Here is a 20,903-nt window from a genome sequence, read left to right on the forward strand (position 1 = left end):
ATGTCGCTCTCACCTTATCCTCGCACACAGACTGTTATACATCATCCCGGACTACATTCCCCATCATGCAGCGCGCTGATTTGGTCTACACCTGCGACCAATCAGTGGCGCTATAAAAGCCCCGGTCTCTCCCCTGTTATTATTATTGTTAGCGTTCCTTAGTTTCTGAGTTCCTAGTTCCCTGTGTTTAGTTCACTCGCCTGGCTTTCTCGTTTCGACTGTTCGCCGCCTGCCTACTGGACTCTAGCGCGTTTTCAAGGATTATTCTCTCGTCTCTCCTCTGACATTCCTGTTTCCTGTTGTTTGACCCTGCCTGTTCGACCATGTATCTGTCTCGTCCCTTTAATAAAAGCTCGCAAGTGGATCCGCTCGCCTCTCGTCTCACTCACTCCGTAACAGATAAAACCAAAAGTGTGGTTGCAAATAACAGCAGCAGACAATAGCCGGTTTGAACCTCATGCTAAAATTGTAACCACAAAAGGAAAAACAAAAACATCATTTCACAAAACGTCATATTTTTACTCAGATAACGTTTAAGATGTGCGGGTTAGAGAAAAAAAAGTTTCTTACCAGTTGTGTGTTATATGATGCCAGTCTGTACAAAGCGCTGATGCTCCTGTGGTAACTTGCTGATTAAAACACGGTCACGAATCCAATTTAAATCCCAAAAGCTTAACTGGATGTTGAAACATTAATTTTTAAAAGTAATAAGTACTTTAAAAATAAAACAATAAAAGGCAGAGCTGCAAAATTACCTTGTGCAGATAAACCAAAATGTCTTCCTTTCCCTGCACATGTACAATGGAAAATATGGTATTATGCTGTTAAACAACAGTGTCATACTGTTGCTGATCAACATATCCCACAATGCATCGCAAAATACAGTAACTTACTGTTATTATATAAAACAGCATTTTACTGTTAAATTTCCTTGTAAATTTACAGGAATTTTTTTACAGTGTACGGGGCATGTTGTCACTTTTCATTTCCTTTCTTTTTAGGTAAATAACGGAAATAACGTCATGAAACTCTATCCCTGGTGAAAAAAACAGCATATGTTGGTATGCTGGTTTAAGCTGGTCCTTTGCTGGTTTATGCTGGTCATGTTGCTGGTCAAGGACCAGCATAAACCAGCAAAAGACCAGCGTACCTACCAGTATATGCTGTTTTTTTTCACCAGGGATGGCCGTTTCTAAAAACAGAAGGCAGTATCCTCAGATGCCGCATTTGGCTGCATACGTCATAAAGAAGATCTTATTTATTGGCTGCGTCCAAAAGCTCTAAAATGCTGCCTTCGGAGTGCGTGTGCCACCTGTGCGTGTGCACTATATAGGCTATATAAATAAAGATATTCTGGTGAAATTAGACTTGTTACTTTATATAATAGATGAGATCTTGACCATGATAGACTTTATGATTCCTAACAGTGTAAAAAGCATAATAAATAATATTGTTTGTAATAATAGTATTTAATAAAATGTTAAAAGGGTTCAAATGAGTAGTGAATAAGAGTAATATTTAAAATGAACTACCAATAATAACGAAACAGCCACTAATAACAATGACCTGTTCTGCAATATTACTTGCATCAGTGCTTTTATTTTTTCAAGCAAAAAGTAACTGCCAGTCATCTTCTCCGACGCACAGACTTTCAGTGGGTAATGACATTAAGGTCTTTATGTATTATTAAAGCATTTATATATAACTGTATCGTTTTTCTACAAAATCTACAACTTAACCGTTAGGTAACCTAGCAACGGCGTCACGTTCTGCTGCCTCTGAAGTCTGTCCGAAACTGTTTCTAGAGTTGCCTTCGCAGCCTTCGAAGTCACTAGGTGTGTTCGACTTAACGCAGCGCTGCGCAGTTCGATCAAATTCTGACTTGAAGCAGTGCATGCCGGTTAGAAATTTTGTCCGACTTGAGGCGGCGCCGACGCCTCGTGACTGTCACGTGTGGCATCAAAGTACCGCGATAGCAGTTCGAGAGCAGCCGACTGACTCAGCCGGTGCAGTTTCTTCAGAGCGGCTGCAGGAGCTCTGATGACCACATGGCTGTTTCACGATTGGCCAGATTCACCGCATGACAACGATCACGTGTGTTTTGGGTTTATTCTAACATCCTCAAGTCCGATAATGCTGACAAATCTGCGTTTTTAGAACAATAAAAGTGTTTTTACTGTAGTCGCAATGTTATATTGAGTCACAATTATTCATAAAACACGGATAAAAGCATAAATAACCCCACTTTATTAGTATTTAAATAGTATATGTTTATGTTGATCATTATTCTTGTTCAGATGGCGCTGTATTAAGCAGTATATGAAACGTGTTTCTGTTGCTCATGAAAACACTTTTGAAAAGTATGTGTATTTGATAAATATTGCATTTAATTCACTTCATCTGTGATAGAGCACGCAAACACCGCGAGAGCTTCACTAACGAGAGCAGAAAGTGTCCGACTTGACGCCTCCGTTTTCAACTCCGCCCCCGACTGCTCTCGGCTACTCTCGTTGATCGCCGTCTGTAGCCGTAGATGAAGTCGAACACACCTAATGCCTCATAAGGCAGCCAGGCAGCAAGTCAGCTGACTAGGCTTTCGGACACAGCCATAATATTTATGCTGCGTTCACGCCATATCGTAATTACCGTAATTTCGAAATGATAACATGTTACGTTCTACTCGGAGCTGTTCACGTCCTCAGACTCGGAATTATGCTTTTATATGGCAACACTATCAACGCCTAAACAGAGCCTACGTTGGTCAGGTGGTACAGCGGTCATGTGGTACAAGTCGTAGCTCCCAGACGACTCCCAGTTCACAAGTTGTAATTACGAGTTCTAGGAGGACGTGAACACTTTTTACAAGTTGGAGCCTGGTAATTACGGGAATTCCGATATGGCGTGAACGCACCTTAACAGTTATACATTTGACCATTATTCTTATTTAAGCGTAAATTGTTGTAATGCGTTTATGACTCCCGAATATAATAGGTAATGCTCAGTTAACTGAAATAAACCAGGCTTGATGACATATGCAGCCTGCAATGCGACATCCGTATGCAGTCTTCCGTTTGAGAAACGGCCTATGCTGCAGCACAGCAGGCCCGGTTCCAGAACCAAATCACTGAGGGTGCTTCTGAAAATTGTGAGGGTGCTCACAAAAAATATGCATGGAACTGTATGAAAACGGTACCACCAAATAGGACTGAGTAATATAAATCGTCTACACTAGTATCGTAATTGTAGTTTCAACAAATGCCATCTAACATCAAGAATACACTGTGAAGGTTATTACTGCATGCTCATCTAGGAGCAGTTCACATGTCGCGCCTAAAAACGCGTTCTTTCCAAAGCGCTAAGTTACGCTCCCATGGCGTCTGTCGTTACTAGGCAACCATGGCCTACGCTCTCCATGAAGACAAGTTAGTTTCAGCAAATGATAAATGGCTTTCTAGCACTGCCCTGCTACAAAATGTATTTTAAAAATGTCTATCCCTGTACAGCTATGATCAGCTGTTTCACCGTCTTGGCTGAGTTTTCAATGTTGTTTCTATAAAGGATGAAGCTGATTGGTTGGTTCGTGTCACATGACCCGAGGTGCGCTTTTAACAATTCAGCTTGTGTATTTACAGTATTTTTTACAGAATTTGCAGCGTTAAAATGTTGCGCTTTCTTCTAAAATGTATTATTTTTTAAATCAAATATAATGTGGTTATATGTTTATATTATGCATGAATATTTAATATTTAACAACGCTGGCTGCGCTGATAATAGTTCACATCCTAACCCGAGCAAGGGTGTGTTTTAAAGTTCATGTGAGCATATTTCACATTCCCTCGTGCTCCAAGCATGAACCAGTTGATACAGCGGAAGGGGAGCGCAGGGCACAAACTAAGGCGGGGTTAATTGTAACACACATGGTTTAAATATTTCCACACATGCTAGCATAACCAAATTAACGGTATTTACTAGTCGCCATAGCAACACTATACAGAGAAAAAAAGTGCGCCAAAACTCAAAAGCCTTTTGATGATGTCGCTGAATATATATTTTACCATAGTAAAAGTAAATTTCTGTTTGAAGTAAATTTTTATTCTCAAATTTTAGTGTTCATTTAAAACTAGACAAATCTGCTATTATTTTACTTACTTATTGTTACTTAATCAGTTTAGATAGTTAATGCTTGGCAAGTCAGCAGAAGACACGAACCACTTTCATGTTCCAGTCGCGCTGATGGGGAACGTTGTAACACTGCGTTACAATCTGCCCCGCTATATTAAACTATGCTATTCAATAACATTAGCGATGCAATTTTCACTATTTACTTTTACGGATTTTAAAAGGAAACCACAAGAAACAGGTGAATAAAGACTGGCAATCGATGTGTACTGTTGAGAAATTATTATTTCAAAAATGTAAAGCATTTTGGCTCGTTTATGTGTCTTGTGTTATGAGAGCTGTGTTTGGAGGGAGGGGAGTGGGTTTTTTTTAATGTCTGAATGTGTTTAATCTATTTGCGCACATTGTTTTAAACTCTACTGTACAGCTGTGTTTTGCGATCAGGGCCGCCCCACGCATGGTTGTCATAGTTTGTCCTGTATATATATATATATTTTTTTTCATTCGATCAGACAACATTTTAAGCTGTCATATGGTCATGTTACAACGTGCCCCTCACATGTTACAATGTACCCCACCTACGGGGCATGTTGTCACTTTTCACTTCCTTTCTTTTTAAGGTAAATAACGGAAAACGTATACACTGTAATTATAAAACAAAGCCACATATTTGTACAGGACAAGTGTGAAATTAACGTGGATAAAAAATATGCTCTGAACCACACGTGGATTTACACAAACTGAGAAATTCAAAAAAATTTAGCTTGTGCCCCGTTCTCCCCCCCTACATCTGAGCATAATGGCGACTCAAAGGATTATTGTAATACACAGCAAACAATGATATAGACCGAAAAAAAAAGTAACTATGCCATTATTCTTTCTGTTTTAAACTGATGTGTGTCATTTGTTCTGAAAATGTAATTCTGGTAAAAACTTAAAAATATTAGAACTTTAACATGTTCTTAGAACGTCAAGGAAAATGTACAGCTCATTCAGTCAAAATTTTATTTTTATAGCACTTTATACAATAGATTGTTTTAAAGGGGTCATCGGATGCCCATTTTCCACAAGTTGATATGATTCTTTAGGGTCTTAATGAAAAGTCTCTAATATACTTTGATTAAAAATTCTCAATGGTTTTGTAAAACAACACCCTTTTTACCTTGTCAAAATGAGCTCTGCAAAAATCATTTCATTCTAAGGGGTTGTTCCTTTAAATGCAAATGAGCTCTGCTTACCCCGCCCCTCTCTTCTCTCTGTGGAATGACCATCTTGTTTACTTTAGCCGCATTTAGCCACTAAACTACCTAACTACCATGTTATAAGGAAAGGCGATCGCAAAGATTCATAAAAAAAACGCTTATACACATTTCTGCTGTAAGTGAAGCTGGATCATGAATGATTCGCGCGAACGTAGACGGATATATGTAGATCGGGAGGCGCATTCCCTTCACAAACAAACGTAATCTACTGCATCTTCAGCGGCTCAGATGGAGTAAATGACGACCACTATGTTCATTATTACATCCAGCAACACAACACCTCAATCGCTCAATCGGAGATATTCTTGTCTAACTTACCCTGCTCCGGTGTTCTGACAATTTGTGCTACCCTGTCAGATTTTGCTACCTCCCATTAAAACAGATGGTAGCATAATTCGACAGCGAAAAATGCTACCTATCAGATTTTGCTTCCAGCATGATATTAATATTGTGTGAGGCTTTATTAACGTGTACACCTACCCCAACCTTAAACATAACATTACAGTATGAAAAACACAGTGTTGGTGGCACAATCTGACAGGTAGCATTATTTGTTAAAACACTGGCATCAAAACATGGAAAGTTACTGGACTGTGACAGCTGGTCTGAGGTAAGACGCTCATGTCAATCAACTATCGTGGGAGCGGCCTCTGTTGGTGTGACACCACACCGACAGGCATCTGAGAATGGCTTGATTTGAAAAGGGGGATATTATTTTTACAGATTAATTAAAAACCACTGCATGGATTTTTATCATTATAGGGTAGATTTGTACATACACTGCCAACACACATTAATGTTCAAACAACATGAAAAAGTGAACTTAGCATTCGATGACCCCTTTAAGCAAGCAGCTTTACAGTATCGGTCTTTGTCAGTCACGTGCGTTTATTATGTGTGACGTCACCGATGCGCCATTTTGAAGGTATCGTTGCATTGAGCAGTGAACTGGAAGTATACAGAGCCGTAAAGTAAAGACCGTTTAAATCATCATACTGGAGAAACGGAAGCAAACCAAGTAGATATGGGACCAAGAAAATCTCAGCATAAGTTTTAGGATCCATAATTTATATAATTTGTCATTAACAATTAACACTGATCCATATTAACGTTACCTGACCGCAAAAAGTTGAGTGCTGCCTGTGTTCAACCTCGTTGGAAATATGACTTGCTCTTGTTTGCGGTATAAAAATGTATATTATTTACGTATATTACTTGATTATATGTTCTGTTTTTGTCTACCATTGATTTGTACACAATTTGCACAATTGCAATTACGTCATGCGAGTCGATGCCATTAAACTTTACCCTGTTTGTTCAACATTTTCCGTACTTCATTTGGCTGATAACAAATACTGATAAGGAGTCAATCAAAAACACATTTATGAAAATGTCATTATACATACTTCATTATAAATGCAACAGTTAAAAATCAGCTTCAAAAGCCATAACAGAAGATGTGACAAGCATGATGAACATCAACATACTGTTTTCTTAAGTGGACACAGTACTACAAAGAAAGTTGAATAAATTAATATTAATATTAATAATAACAATACTACTACTACTACTAATAATAATAATATTATGATGATGATGATGATTTAATGCTTTTGCCAAACATTTCTGATGACCCTTTCTACATGGAAGTGCTAGATGATCTGTCAAATAATTAACAGTTTGTAGGTAGAACACATTCTGGGACACACTTTTGCACTGAACGGTTTCTCTGTGGAAATCTCAAAGCAGTCAATCATTGCTATACTGTGTCCAAAGGACTCCACAAACTAATGAGGGATAATTTTGTGCCTGTAACAGTATAAAACAATGTTTGTGCAGGCAGATCCAATCTGAGGTGCATGAAGTGCATTTAGTTTGTGGCACTGAGTGGTGTCTTGTGAAGTCGACCATCTCCTCCAGCCTTTAGTGTGTAGCTGACCATCTCCAGCCTGGTGGGTCATCATCTCAGCTGACTGCAATGGCTGCAACTAAACTGCTCCCACTTACAGTTTAGTCACACCAACCTATATGAAATATAGAAATATTAAAAATGTATTTTAGTTAGGTATTCAGTTAAGAACTTAAGTAGTGAAATAAAACAAATCTCTACACCTATGCATACAACGATTGCGTGACATTTCATGGTACATGAGGCGTTTCTGCTCCCTGTCTGTCTGCTTAGTGCTGCCCTGGCACCACTAACCGGTTTGTTTTCGTTAAAATGTACTGATTCAAATTAGTTATCAATAATAATTATTTTACCAGTAAGCGCGCCTCCCTGACATGCTCTCCCGTATAAACAGGCAGCATCTGTGGTGGGGGGACGGCGCCGGCGCAACCATCAAACATATTTCAAAGGAATCCGGCGTCACATCCTGACCGCATCACTGTCTTTACTGGGTGCTTTTAGGGAATATTTGCATTCATCCAAATGTGTCATCACGCCGTATACCTGCACTACACCACTGAATAGCATTGATAACCCAAAACAACATGTGGATATAACGTTAGGTACTAAAGAAATAGAAAATAAGCATCCTAAAAAAATCTCTTACCTTTATGAGAATGTCGAGGGTAAACGAACATAAATGGAAATATGTTGGCAAATATGATGATTTTGCGTATCACCGCTGCTATCCAGGCCATCCGACGATTCTTGGTTATTTCCGCTGCATGTTGTCTAGTGTTTCTTTCAAGTGGGAGACCTAAACATCTTTCCTCGTGGTCAGTTTTTAACCTTTTCTAATTTATGGTAATTTACCATCGCAGACTTTGACACAACAAAAACGTACAATTTTGAAGCAAATCAAAAAGACAATTCTGCAACTACGGAACACCTTGGCTTTGATACCTTACAAATGGCGGCGATACCCAAAATGCAATTCGACTCTCGTTAGTGTGACGTCACCTGACAAAGACCGATTAAAGAGTTGTGATGGGACACTGTTTTGCCATAATGCCAACTTTTTATGCAATGATATGCACGTTGCAGTGATATAGCAACCTGGGGCCTCATTTATAAAGCGTGCGTATACGCACAAATCTGATCTCAGACTGTGCGGACGTTAAAAGCCACGGGAACGTTCATATTTAAAAAGTGCTTAAAGCCATGTCAGGGTCTGAGCAGAGGTACGCACTTTTCCTTGTTTCAAATTGGAGTACTGCAGGTATTTGGAAATACAAGCAGCAACCACGATGATGATGATGATGATAATAATAATAATAATAATAATAATAATAATAATCGTATTAGGGATGTTCATTTCGGTTATTTTTTTTCTGACAGATATCATATGCTGGAAAACGAAAGTTATGCTGTCTCTCAGGTACACCTTTTGTAACATATCTGTTGAAGATATTGCACATTTCTTTTTGTATTGCCCTTTTTCTTTCATTTTGGTTTGACTTTAAAATAGACATTTAAAAAAATAAACAAAGCCCTTGACTATGGAACCTCATGATATTTTTGTTTTCAAAACCCATCTTTTTCTGACGAACAGATTTACACTATTAATCTGTTAATTATCTTAGCACAGTTTTATATTCATAAGTCAAAAATAATTCAAAAGAAACATTCATATATTACCTTTTGTAAAACTTATATTAAAATATACTTTGAAACTCAAAATATGAAGCTTATAAAAACAATAAAACTTCTAAAGCTTTTCAAATTTATTTACTGCATTTATTTATTGTTTGTTTTGATTTGATTTGATTTTTATTTTTTGTTGTTGTTGTTGTTGGTGTTGTTTTGTTTTGCATGTTTTGAGATGTGCAACGTTGCCCTATGTTTGCTTGTGCTTTCGTGTGATCATGGAACTGAAAAAAGTAAGCTATGCTGAGTTTTGTTTTGTTTCTGTGATTCACTCCAAAAAGAAACAAGACCGCTGTAACATGGAGTGAGAGGTGAGAAGCGAGCGGATCCACTTGCGAGCTTTTATTAGAACGAGACAAAGACATGGTCGTACAGGCAGGGTCAAAACAGGAGCAGACAGGTATATCACAGGCAAGACGTAGAGAATAATCCAATAACGATAGATAGTCCGAAAAGGCAGGCGGCGAACAGTCGAAAAACGGGGGAGCCAGGCCAGAGAACAACGCGAACAATAGAAATACAACAATAACAACTCACAATACTGCAAGGGGAAAGACCGGGGCTTTTATAGCGCTGCTGATTGGTCGCGGATGAAGTGCAATGGTTGATGGGGAATGTAGTCCGGGGTGTAGTACAACAGTCAGAGTGTGATAATGGGGTGAGAGTGACATCTGGTGGTGAGCGGACAGCGGGACACCGACCAGATTCGTGACAACTGCTAAAAAAGCATCCTGTTTTTCTTGATGCTACAAATTACTTATTTTATCGTATGTTCACAAATAAAAGTAAACTATTTACAGTTTCGCTTTTTTCTCATGTGTAAATTATTTTTTAACTTCTGCCTCACTAAAATAATTTTTCTTGCTACTGGCCATTCTCAACTTTTCGACGTTGACTGATCCTCTTTTTATATGCTAATGATATTAATTAGGGGGTGTTTACAAGGCGGAGATCTGACACCAGTCAGCTGCGCACAATTTCAAGATCATTTGCGATTTATACACATCACATCTGGAAGAGAGGCAATGTGTAAACATGAATGACACAACGTGAGGTAACATTTATTTTTTAACAAGCCGGAAATTTCAAAAGGAGTTACTGCTGTAGTTTGTTACTATGAATTTAGTCTGAATCATTTAACGCACAGCTCTGTTTTTGACATCGGCTTGTCAGATGTTTCGTTCGGTTATTACTGTCAATCATAGCAATGACTCAAGCATATTTAGCAAATTTTTTACACTGGCGTTTGTCATTCTTGAAACAGTATACATGGACGTTTGGTCCTCTTAGACAAACAAAACTTTTCTTCAAATTGTGAATGGATTATGTAGAGAAAACAAGCAAAGGACACTCCACTCCACAGTAATCCATGCATATGGTCAATTTGTGCTACCCTGTATTGTGTCTACACTGTAAAAAATAAAAAACACAATTTGTTGAGTCAGCTTAGAATAATTTGTTACCCTGCTGCCTTCAAATTTTAAGTTCAGTCAACTAAAATAAGTTTAGTCAACTTGAAATGTTAAGTTGTACTAAGTAGCAACTTAGATATTTGTGTTTGCTAAACTTAACAGATGGGTAAGTAACCCAGCTGCCTTAAAATTTTAAGTTGATTCAACTCAAATATCTAAGTTGTCACTTAGTATAATTCAACATTTCAAGTTGAATAAACTTTTTTTGAGTTGACTGAACTAAACATTTTAAGGCATCCAGGTTACAAATTATTTTAAGTTGACTCAACAATTTTTTTACAGTGTACCCTGTACACCTACCCCAACCCAACCCTTACAGCAGGGGTTTTCAAACCTGCCCTACACAGTTCGCATGTCTCCCCCCATCTAACACACCTGATTAAAATAATCAGCTCATTAATAGAGACCAGTGTTGGGCAAGTCACCCTGAAAATGTAATTAAACTACTGATTACTCCTTTGAAAAGTAATCAAAATACTGTTCTGATTACTTTATTACAAAAGTAATTAGTTACATTACTAGTTACGTTACTTTTTTTCTGGACATCCACGAAATTTACATGAAATAGTAAGTTTGTGTGTTGCCTAACATCCCAGCATAAACGCTCCCCATAAAATATTTGTTATTAAAGCATCAACAGTCACACACCACTGTTATTTTTAGCTATAGGCTGCTCCGTGCGTGGTTGCAGAATGCAGGGCATTTCGAGCGGTGAGTGGATTCTCTGATTGTCCATTGCATTCCAGAAATCATACCGCACCCGGTATGTTCTCAATAAGTTTTAATGTGCCGCGGTGCCCTTTCAGGTGTTTTAAATTTGATATGGAGTTTTTCACGGTTGAATAGGTTTTCTTTCCCTCTAATTAACAACGCACAATAATGTTCTTGCATTTAACAGAAATAAACTAAAAATAATTACTGTATTTCCAGCTACAGAAGCGTACTTTTCTCTCTCCATGCTGATTTAGTTTTCATTGGTAGTATCCGCCTCACAGCGGCGCTTACCAGACAAAGTAATGCTGCATTCACGCCATATTGTAGTTACCGTAATTTCGAGATGACACCATGTGACGTTCTACTCTGTTCTGTGAGCTGTTCACGTCCTCATACTCGAAATAATGTTTTTCTATGGCAACACTATCGACGCCAAAAGCCTACGCTGGTCAGGTGGTACAGCTGTCATGTGGTACAAGTCGTAGCTCTCAGAACACTCCCAATTCACAAGTTGTAATTAGGAGTTCTACGAGGATGTGAACGCGTTTTACAAGTTGGAATTTCGTTATTACGGGAATTCCGATATGGCGTGAACGTCTTGAAACTGCAGTGATATGTACTTATTGGTACGTATTTTGCGTCTTGTGTAAAAGTTCCCACAGGTACATTTTTGTCATTAGACCAGGTTGCAATTTAGCCACTGCAAAAAAACAAACAAACAAACAAAATAACGATTTTAACACCATTGGCCAAACAGGTGCATTAGCATGATTATCTGGTTAACTGATTAACATGTGGAGAGGAGTCATTAAAACATTTCATACTTTAAACATCACTCATATTTCTGTGATATATTTTTTTTGTTTGTTTGTTTTTTGTTCGTCCTATAGAAACACTTGGGTGATACACAGAGGAAATACCAGCAGCAAATCAAGAACGGAAAGAAAAAGCTTCAGGAGCTGAAAGAGGCTGTGAAGACTCACAAGGTGAGTTTTGGGAAGAAGGAACAGCACTGGTTTCAAACTCAATTAAGACTTTTCCTTAGTTGGTTGTTGAAGGTGATTTTCAGCACAGCAGACACAGCAGACTGTGTGAGCAGCAGTAAGAGCTGATTGTAATGTGTGTCCTACAGCGCTCTGCACAGACAGCAGTGGAGGACAGTGAGAGGATCTTTACTGAGCTTATCCAATTCATTAAGAGAAGATGCTCTGAGGTCACACAGATGATCAGATATCAAGAAAACACTGTAGTGAGTCGAGCTGAAGGACTTATAAAGCAACTGGAGAAGGAGATTGACCAAATGAGGTTGATAAATGATAGGCTGGAGCAGCTTTCACAAACACCTGATCACATCCATTTCCTCCAGGTAGTACCATGATCTTTAGACTCTACAGCTTTTACTGATTTTATGATTTTCCCTGAGTAGTATTTGTGCTCTATTAACAATGATGGTATCTGTGTAATTTTTTCGTTTTTTGTTTTTGTGTTTAGAGTTACCTGTCTCTCCCTGCTCCTCCTGGATCTCTAGGTGTTCCCAAAATCGCTGAGAGGTCTTTAGATAATGTAGGAAAATCAGTGTCTCGGCTGAGACAGAAATTGGAGGATTTCTGCACAGAGGAGATTGGAAGGATATCTGGTCAAGGTAGAGTACTGGAGACTCATTTGTTGCCCAAAATAAGTGTGGAAAAACTAAATATCATGTAAAACTGCTTTAAACATAAATCTGAATTCATATACATTTATTTTTTTTTTACACTGAAAATGTCTGTTGGTTTCCACAGTGAGATGCATCCCGATCATTTTTCCCCCAGGACATGTGATCAAGAAAATTCCTTTCACCTCAATAAAACAACAAATCCTCAAGGAAAAGCAGCCTTTTCCCACACCGAGCCAAGAACAAATGAGTGCACTCTCTGCTCTCAGCTTGGGTATTCGTACGGTGCGTTGACAGATAGCTAAACAAAATGCCCCAGTAAAGGTCGTAAGCAAAGTTTAGGGTCAAACTCTTTTTACTGAAGGTGATTTGCAGAACTGATACATAAATAAACATATTGTAAATATACAATATCAGATTATATATTTAACATGTCACATGAAAACAGCACAGTATGTGTAAATAGATAACATATATAAATAGACAATTCAGATAACATAAAAAAAACCTAAACAGGCCCAGTGCGTGCTTGCCCAGACGAGGCCCACAGCTTTGTGCTCACCGCAGGCTCTCTGTGAGTACCCAACACTATTGGACTGTAGCCAGCATTGCTCATCTGCTGAACACATTGTGCTGTGTCCTGGTTGGGAAATATGTAATTTCAAGCCGAGTCTAAAGGATTTTTTTTTTTTTTGTTCCAAAAGTGTACATTACTGATGTTTTTTGCAGAGATGGTACACGTATGTATGGCCTATGTTTGGACTGATGTTGAGTTTAAGTGTATTTGTATGCATTTTAGAAGGATTCTTTATTGGTAAGGTCACCACATCATGGTCCAGTTTAAATATGGATTTAAAGTTCTTGGCAATGTGGGACTATAGTCTGGGCTATTTTTGACTGTTCCTGGTTAGGAAGAGTCTGGTGTTTGAGAGCTGTGGCTTGTTTTCATTACAAGAGGTTTGATTATTTATTTGCTATCAGCCAACTTCAGCTATGGACAGTGTTTGGACATTGATGTACTACAGATAAGATTTTCTCATATCAACTTTCACATGACGAAATCCTACACAGCTTACATCTTACATAGCTTTGTTTGCTTTTTCATTTATTTTTTAGTTTTGTTTTGTTTTTGTACTTTTGCATATTCACATTATTGGCTATATGTAGCTGTATTAACCTGAATCAAATGTTTTCTATTTTGTATTATTAAATCCATTGATTTGAAATCCCTTTGACTACTGTACATTTTTGACAATATAGACATTAGTTATGTGGTGACTGCATCCATTTCAGATGTATAATGACTGTTTTCCCCAAAGACTTAAGTTATAGTAGCTAAAAAGTATTTAAAGGGGCGGTTGACTGAGTTTTTTCTATGCTTGATTATGTTTATGGGGTGCAGTCTAACATATGTTAATGCTTTGTTTTAAAAAAAAAAAAAAAACCTTTTGGGGGTGAGAGAGAGGGAGACACAGAGAGATGCAGAGCATGTGCAGAGCAGAAGGGGTTTGAGAAACAATATTAAGAACTGCTGCTTTACAACATTGATTTTTAAACTTGTGAATCCATTTGAATCATTAGAAGACAGAATCACGGTTCATATATGAATAGATTTTGTTTGTGCGGTTTTGCTAGTTTTGACGACATGGCAACAGATCTTCCTCTTCTTGCCTCGCCCCCTTTGTTGCATGTTCATGGGGGCGGGGTAAACTGCCATTAAATTTAAAAGACAATATATCCGTTTGCATTGAACTTTCAGCCTTGCAACTTTGCAGATATTGTTTATGCTCAAACAGCAACATTACACACTAACTAAAGTTTAAAAAGTTAAATCACAATCAACCACCCCTTTAAAGTGAAACAGATGTATTGTTATTGATCAGGGGTGCATCCTGTTCCTGGCTGAGCAAAATCTCAGAGGCCCTGCGCTGGCAGACCGCTGGGGACCCTTAGGCTAAGCCCTAAGCAAGCTTGTTTGCAGGGTTGCTACCTTTCTTGATTGCTGGACTAGCATATAGGGATGTTACTTTTATGGAGTAAAATAATTACTAAGCCTGAGGCCCCAGGCAACTGCCTATTCTAACTATAGGTATTGTATTATGTATTTTGAATTATGAATGATTAGGCATTAAAAGACAAGTTTCATGCACTTTAAAGGCAAACCTACGGTGGCCAAGAGAGCTCAATCCACTGCAACTTAAGAAAACACATGCCAATAGAAAAAGCACCAAGAAATTGCACTGCAAATATCATCATTTTCTGTATTTGGTTGTGTTGCATGTTTTTGCGGCATGTTTCTGTATTTGGTTACATTGTGAATATATGCAGTGCATGTGTTATCAAACTGACGATGTTTTCTTAATTTGCTGGTGCGTTTTCTATTTGCATGTTTTTTTTTTTCATTCGCAGAACACTGAGATCTCTTTGTACAAACTTGTTTTGCATTTGTCTCTCAAACACAGAACCAGGAAATTACTTCTACTCTCCAGTTCAGGTAAAATGAAACAGTGCCATTTAGCTGTTGTGTCTTCTGTCTGTGAACACATGCAGTGAAATGGCTGAAGCCAGGTTTTCTCAGAACCAGTTCAGATGTCCAGTGTGTTTGGATCTGTTGAGGGATCCTGTGACTATTCCCTGTGGACACAGTTACTGTATGAGCTGCATTACAGACCACTGGAATCAAGAGGATCAGAAGAGAGACTACAGCTGTCCTCAGTGCAGACAGACCCTTCAGTCCAAGACCTGCTTTAAATGAAAACATCATGCTGGCTGAAGTGGTTGACAAACTTAAGAAGAATAAACTCCCAACTGCTGTTTCTGCTGAAGCTGAAGATTTGGTGTGTGATGTGCGTACTGTGCGAAAACACAACGCTGTGAAGTCCTGTCTGGTGTGTCTGAACTCTTTCTGTAAAAATCAACTTGAACAACATGAGAATCTCTTCAAAGGAAAGAGACACGATCTAATGGATGCCAATGGACGACTTCAGGAGATGATCTGCAGTCAACATGATAAACCGCTGGACGTTTCTGCCGCACTGACCAGAGGTTAATATGTTTGCTCTGTATGGTAGTTAAACACAAAAATCACAACACTGTGTCAGCTTCAACAGAGAAGACAAAGAAACAGGTACAGCATTCTATGCTGCTTCTCTTTGTTACACTAAACTAAAAAGCGTCCCTGACTTCCAGGTCCAAACACTCTATCAGATGACATGAGAAAACAACAAACGGCGCTAATTATACACTCACAATGTGATATAATACTACCAAAAAAAATCCTACCCTTTAACTCCATACCAAAATCCCAGCTAGCCATACAATGAAAATAAAAATATAAATAAATAAATATTAAAATTATTTGTGTTTGGGGAGCTGTGAGCACAGAGACTGTATTGTACACTGTAAATTTCAACCCAGGCTCATTAGAAATACGTGCCTCTACATACATTTCTGCAACACCATAATTAGCCTTTTTCACACTTCCGTGTTTCTGGCTTCCAGATTGGCGGTTGCAGGGTAAACGTTTTTCCGGTGACAGCAGCGGCCGTACTGAACAAGAGTAAGTTCGGGAATCAAAGTCTATTTTTACAAAATAGATACTATGATATATACCGGTGTTTTACTCTAAAAATAGCAAACATTTATTCAAAACTTTGTGTCAGCGTCTGGTTCTCACAAATATTATGTTTATTTAATTATGAATGTTAGCACCACTGATCTATATATAATGATATAATGTTCTCTATTATAGATCAGTGGTTAGCACTTATAATACAGTACAGTTTTAAGTTTTGCCATACTGTCTATTTGGTGCTGGCTGTGCATTATGACTCTTCACATCATTTTTTTTTCGCGATTAATGTTGTTATTATTATTATTATGAAAGTAATATTGTATTTTCTACTTGCTCTCCTTTGCATTATTAACTTTAGGGTGTAAATGTACGTTGCATAATGTGCCCAGGGATATACATAATAAAATAATATAATACTAAATAAGACATGACTCCGATTAATGGCTTCATTAGGGGCCAGCACCGAAGGCACCTATTGTATCTGTTATCGTACTTATTATTATTCTTCTTCCGCTCTGAAATTTGGCACACTGATAGAGGACAGTCCCATCATTGGCCATGGCAAATTTGGAGTCTCTAACTCAAACTCTCTAGCGCCACCACCTGTCCAAAATTTCAATAATTTAACTTTTGAACTGTAAGGCACAGAATCAAAATTCTTTTTTTCTCTGAATCCTTGGCTCATGCTGAGTCGAATGAAGCCCCAAATTTAAAAATCGTAAGGTTTAGTTTTTTTTCTATAAATTTTTATTCGTAAAACATACTTTTTTGAACTCGTCCTAGACGGTTTGTCTGATTTTCACCAAAATTGGCTCAGATCATCTTCAGACCATGCTGGCAAAAAGTTATGGAATTCAAGTTGATTAGTCAAACCGTTTTCGAATGACGCGCGAACGATTTCTACGAAAAGCACGCAAAAATCAAAAATGGTTGTGAGGCTATATCTCCGCAAAGATTTGGCGTATTGAGGCCAAACTTGGTGTGTGTTATAACAAGCAGGACCTGAGACAATGTGCAGTGTTTCGGCACAGTTATCTTTAGATTCGGTGCATCATGCCGAGTCGAACCATATCTAATTTTCCCATGTCAGCCAATTTGGGTGTTGGCCATATTGAATTTTGTCCAAAAATGCTATATTTTACAAACGCATTGAGATATCGTTACAAAACTCGGTATGTGTCTTTGGCACCATGCCCTGACAGTACTCAAAAAGTTTGGGAGCAGCACCACCTTGTGGTCAAAAGTTATAAAGAAATTTACAAAAATGCTAATAACTTCTGCTTACATTAGCCTATTGTAATGAAATTTATGTCAATAGATTTCTTGGGTCAAGCCGAGAACATTGATAACTGTTATGCCGAAATTGGCCAAACTTCCTGTCCGCCATTTTGATTAATGTACAAAACCTACTTTTTCGAACTCCTCCTAGACCGATAGTCCGATCTTCACCAAATTTGACTCAGATCATCTTCAGACCATGCTGGCAAAAAGTTATGAATTTCGTGTCGATACACGAAACCGTTTTCGTTTAGCGCTTCAACGAATTTGCTGGAAAGATGCCAAATTACATCTGAGGCTGTATCTCTGCAAAGCCTTGACATATTGACATCAAATTTTATATGTGCTATTGTCACCACACCATGACCACGCCACATCAATTTGGTAACAGCGCCACCTACTGGTCAGAAGTAATACACCATTCATTAAACATTAATAATGAAATTTCCAAAAATGCTAATAACTTGTGATTGCTTTAGCCTACTGTAATAAAACTGGTCTCAAAACATTCCTTGGGTCATGCCGACAACATACATACCAATTATACCATACTTGGCCGAACTTCCTTTCCGCCATTTTGATTAATGTTCGAAACCTACTTGTTCGTACTCCTCCTAGACCGTTGATCCGATTTTCACCAAAACTGAGTCAGATCATCTTCGGACTGTCCTGACTCAAAGTTCTGGATTTCGTGTAGATAGAATAAACCGTTTTCGTACAGCGACACTACATATTTTAGGCTTGATGCCAAAATGATTCTGAGGCTGTATCTCTGTAAAGCTTTGGCATAATGACACCAAAATTTGTGTGTGTCATTGTCACCTCACACAGAACGCATCACATCAATTTGAAAACAGCACCACCTATTGGTCAAAAGTGATAAGCTATTAAATTATATTATTGGTTGTATTTATGATTTTTCAGCCATTTCAACTGATATCATCCTAAAATGACTTTAGTTACTCACTGTTGTAGTCGGTCTGTTGCTCCTTGCCATGCTTAGCTCCTCATTCTGCCTCTGTTGTGCTTGGCCCCGCAATTGCTGCTTGCAGCTATATTTCCTTTTGGATCTGGATTACGTTGTTGTATTGAGTTTATGCATCATCCGGACTCAGAATTGTTTCATTTATTCTTGGGGAAATGTGCATTTGGATATAAACGCTGTCATAATTTACCATGATGTAGTGATTCGAGGGAAATGACTGAGTAAATTGAGAAAATACGCTTAAATATACCAGAGATGGAGAACAGAAACTATAGCTGGCGCTATGTTGCGCATATATTATATTGACGAGTACCGGTCTGAGTGCCCATGTAAATTACAAACAAGTAAAATGTTGTTTCTTTGTTGATTATATAACAACTTGGAAAGCAGACAAAAAGAAAAGGTAAAAGGCATTATTTGAGACAAGAGCATATTATAATAGGCACAGACCTGTAGCGGAACTGACTTTACCCTGCGCTGACGTCACTTCCGATTTTTGTGAAAAAGGCTAATTACGTACCTTACTGCACGTTTCGCGGCAGTTTCAAAGTGAAATGTCCAGAGAGTGGCGCTAAAACACACGTTCAATACGTGACCTTGGCACGTTTTTATTACGTTGGTACAGGCACGTATCGCTGCATTTTTATTACGCTGCTTGAGATACGTATTGCGGCTGTTCAGAATTCAAATATCCAGCGCGTGTGGCTAAAGGTTAATGCTCTGTCTTATTGGAAATATCCCCTACACCAAACCCAACCCTAAACCTAATTGATAGTGTTAACAAATGCAAAACCGATTAAAAAATGCGTTTTGTGATGAAGCCATGCTATTTGTATTTCCTCATTCAGATTTGAGTTGTTTTTTCGATGCATAGTTTCCCGTAGTAAAACTCATGTATATGAAGCTGTATATGTGACGACAACGTTCAAAACCAACAATTTTCAAATCACGCACGATGTTAAAATTGTTTTAAAACCATAATATAATATTCAGCAGTAGTAATCGTCTGAAAATTAGGCTTTATTAATTAAAACTGTGTGTGTAAATCATACTATGGAAAAGGAATAAAAGTTTTACTGCTTCTAGCATTCATTTTAACTGGAAACTGCAGTGATTCGTACATCTAGGTATGTTTTTTCATGTTTGCAGAAATGTATATAGAGGCAGGAATTTCCAATGAGCCTACAGTAAGTTGGTAAATTTGAAAACATTTAGCTTACATATTTAATATGAATAAACAGTGCTCATAAACACCTGCTGAGATAGTATTCTCAAGTGAAATGAGGTTTGAACAGGGAAACAGCATTCATTGATGCGTTCATTGGACGCATTATGCCACCACTTAACAAGCCTATAATTCAGTGGTGTGGTTCATTTAAGAATGTAATTCATCCCGTTTTCTTAGATGAAAAACCAAAGGCAGAAGTCACTCAAAAACATTGTTACTTCAATTTTCACTTAATATATTTATTATTAATATAGCTATTACTATTAATGTGTTACTTAACCTCATGGGAAACAGGATGTTGATTTCATACATGTCCTCATATGAGGATACCGGGACTAAAAGCATGTTTATTACACATTTTGGGAAACACAACAAATAAATAGGGAAAGAACTTATATTTCCATATTCCTATAAAATGTTATATATTATAAAAAAATCTAACGAGAAAAAAAAAAAGGTACAAAGTCATACACTACCTGCCTGCCTATCCTTAAACAGGAGAAAAAGGTAGATAAAAGAAATGGCAACCACCTCCCTACAGCTTCCTAAAAAAAAAAAGAACAAGAATTAAACAAAAGAAACAAACACACACAAAAAAACCTTAATCTTATAACTCACATGTCTGGGTTAAATAGATCCTCTCACAAGAGGATTAAAGGTCTTTAAGCAAGTTACATCAACACAGAATTAAACAAAAACACACAACAGAAGGCACTCCAGCTCCAAGCCTCCACATTCCAAACATTTCAGCTCAGCCTTTTAACTTCACACCATTCCTCTCATGGACCAATCAGGACAACGCATCATCAGGCGAATCACAAATTAATTGGACTCCACCTGTTGGTCCTTGTCAGAGGGAGAGAGAAAGAGAGAAGGAGAGAGAAAACAAAACAAAACAGTATGTGCACAGAAAGGACACTCCCACCTATACATGTCCTGGGACACAACAAATGAGAATAAACAAAAATGCATAAAGAATTGTTTGCTTGCATAAAGAAAAATAGTATATAAAATCATTCTGT

The 20,903-nt window shown here is 37.9% G+C and overlaps 1 pseudogene; it reads left to right on the plus strand.

Annotated features, from left to right (window-relative positions):
• The window catches only part of LOC127182068 (E3 ubiquitin/ISG15 ligase TRIM25-like), a 30,906-nt pseudogene that overhangs the window by 5,345 nt on the left and 4,658 nt on the right, over positions 1 to 20,903 (plus strand).

This window comes from Labeo rohita, chromosome 19 (genome assembly GCF_022985175.1).
Source record: "Labeo rohita strain BAU-BD-2019 chromosome 19, IGBB_LRoh.1.0, whole genome shotgun sequence".
NCBI classification, from domain to species: Eukaryota; Metazoa; Chordata; class Actinopteri; order Cypriniformes; family Cyprinidae; genus Labeo; species Labeo rohita.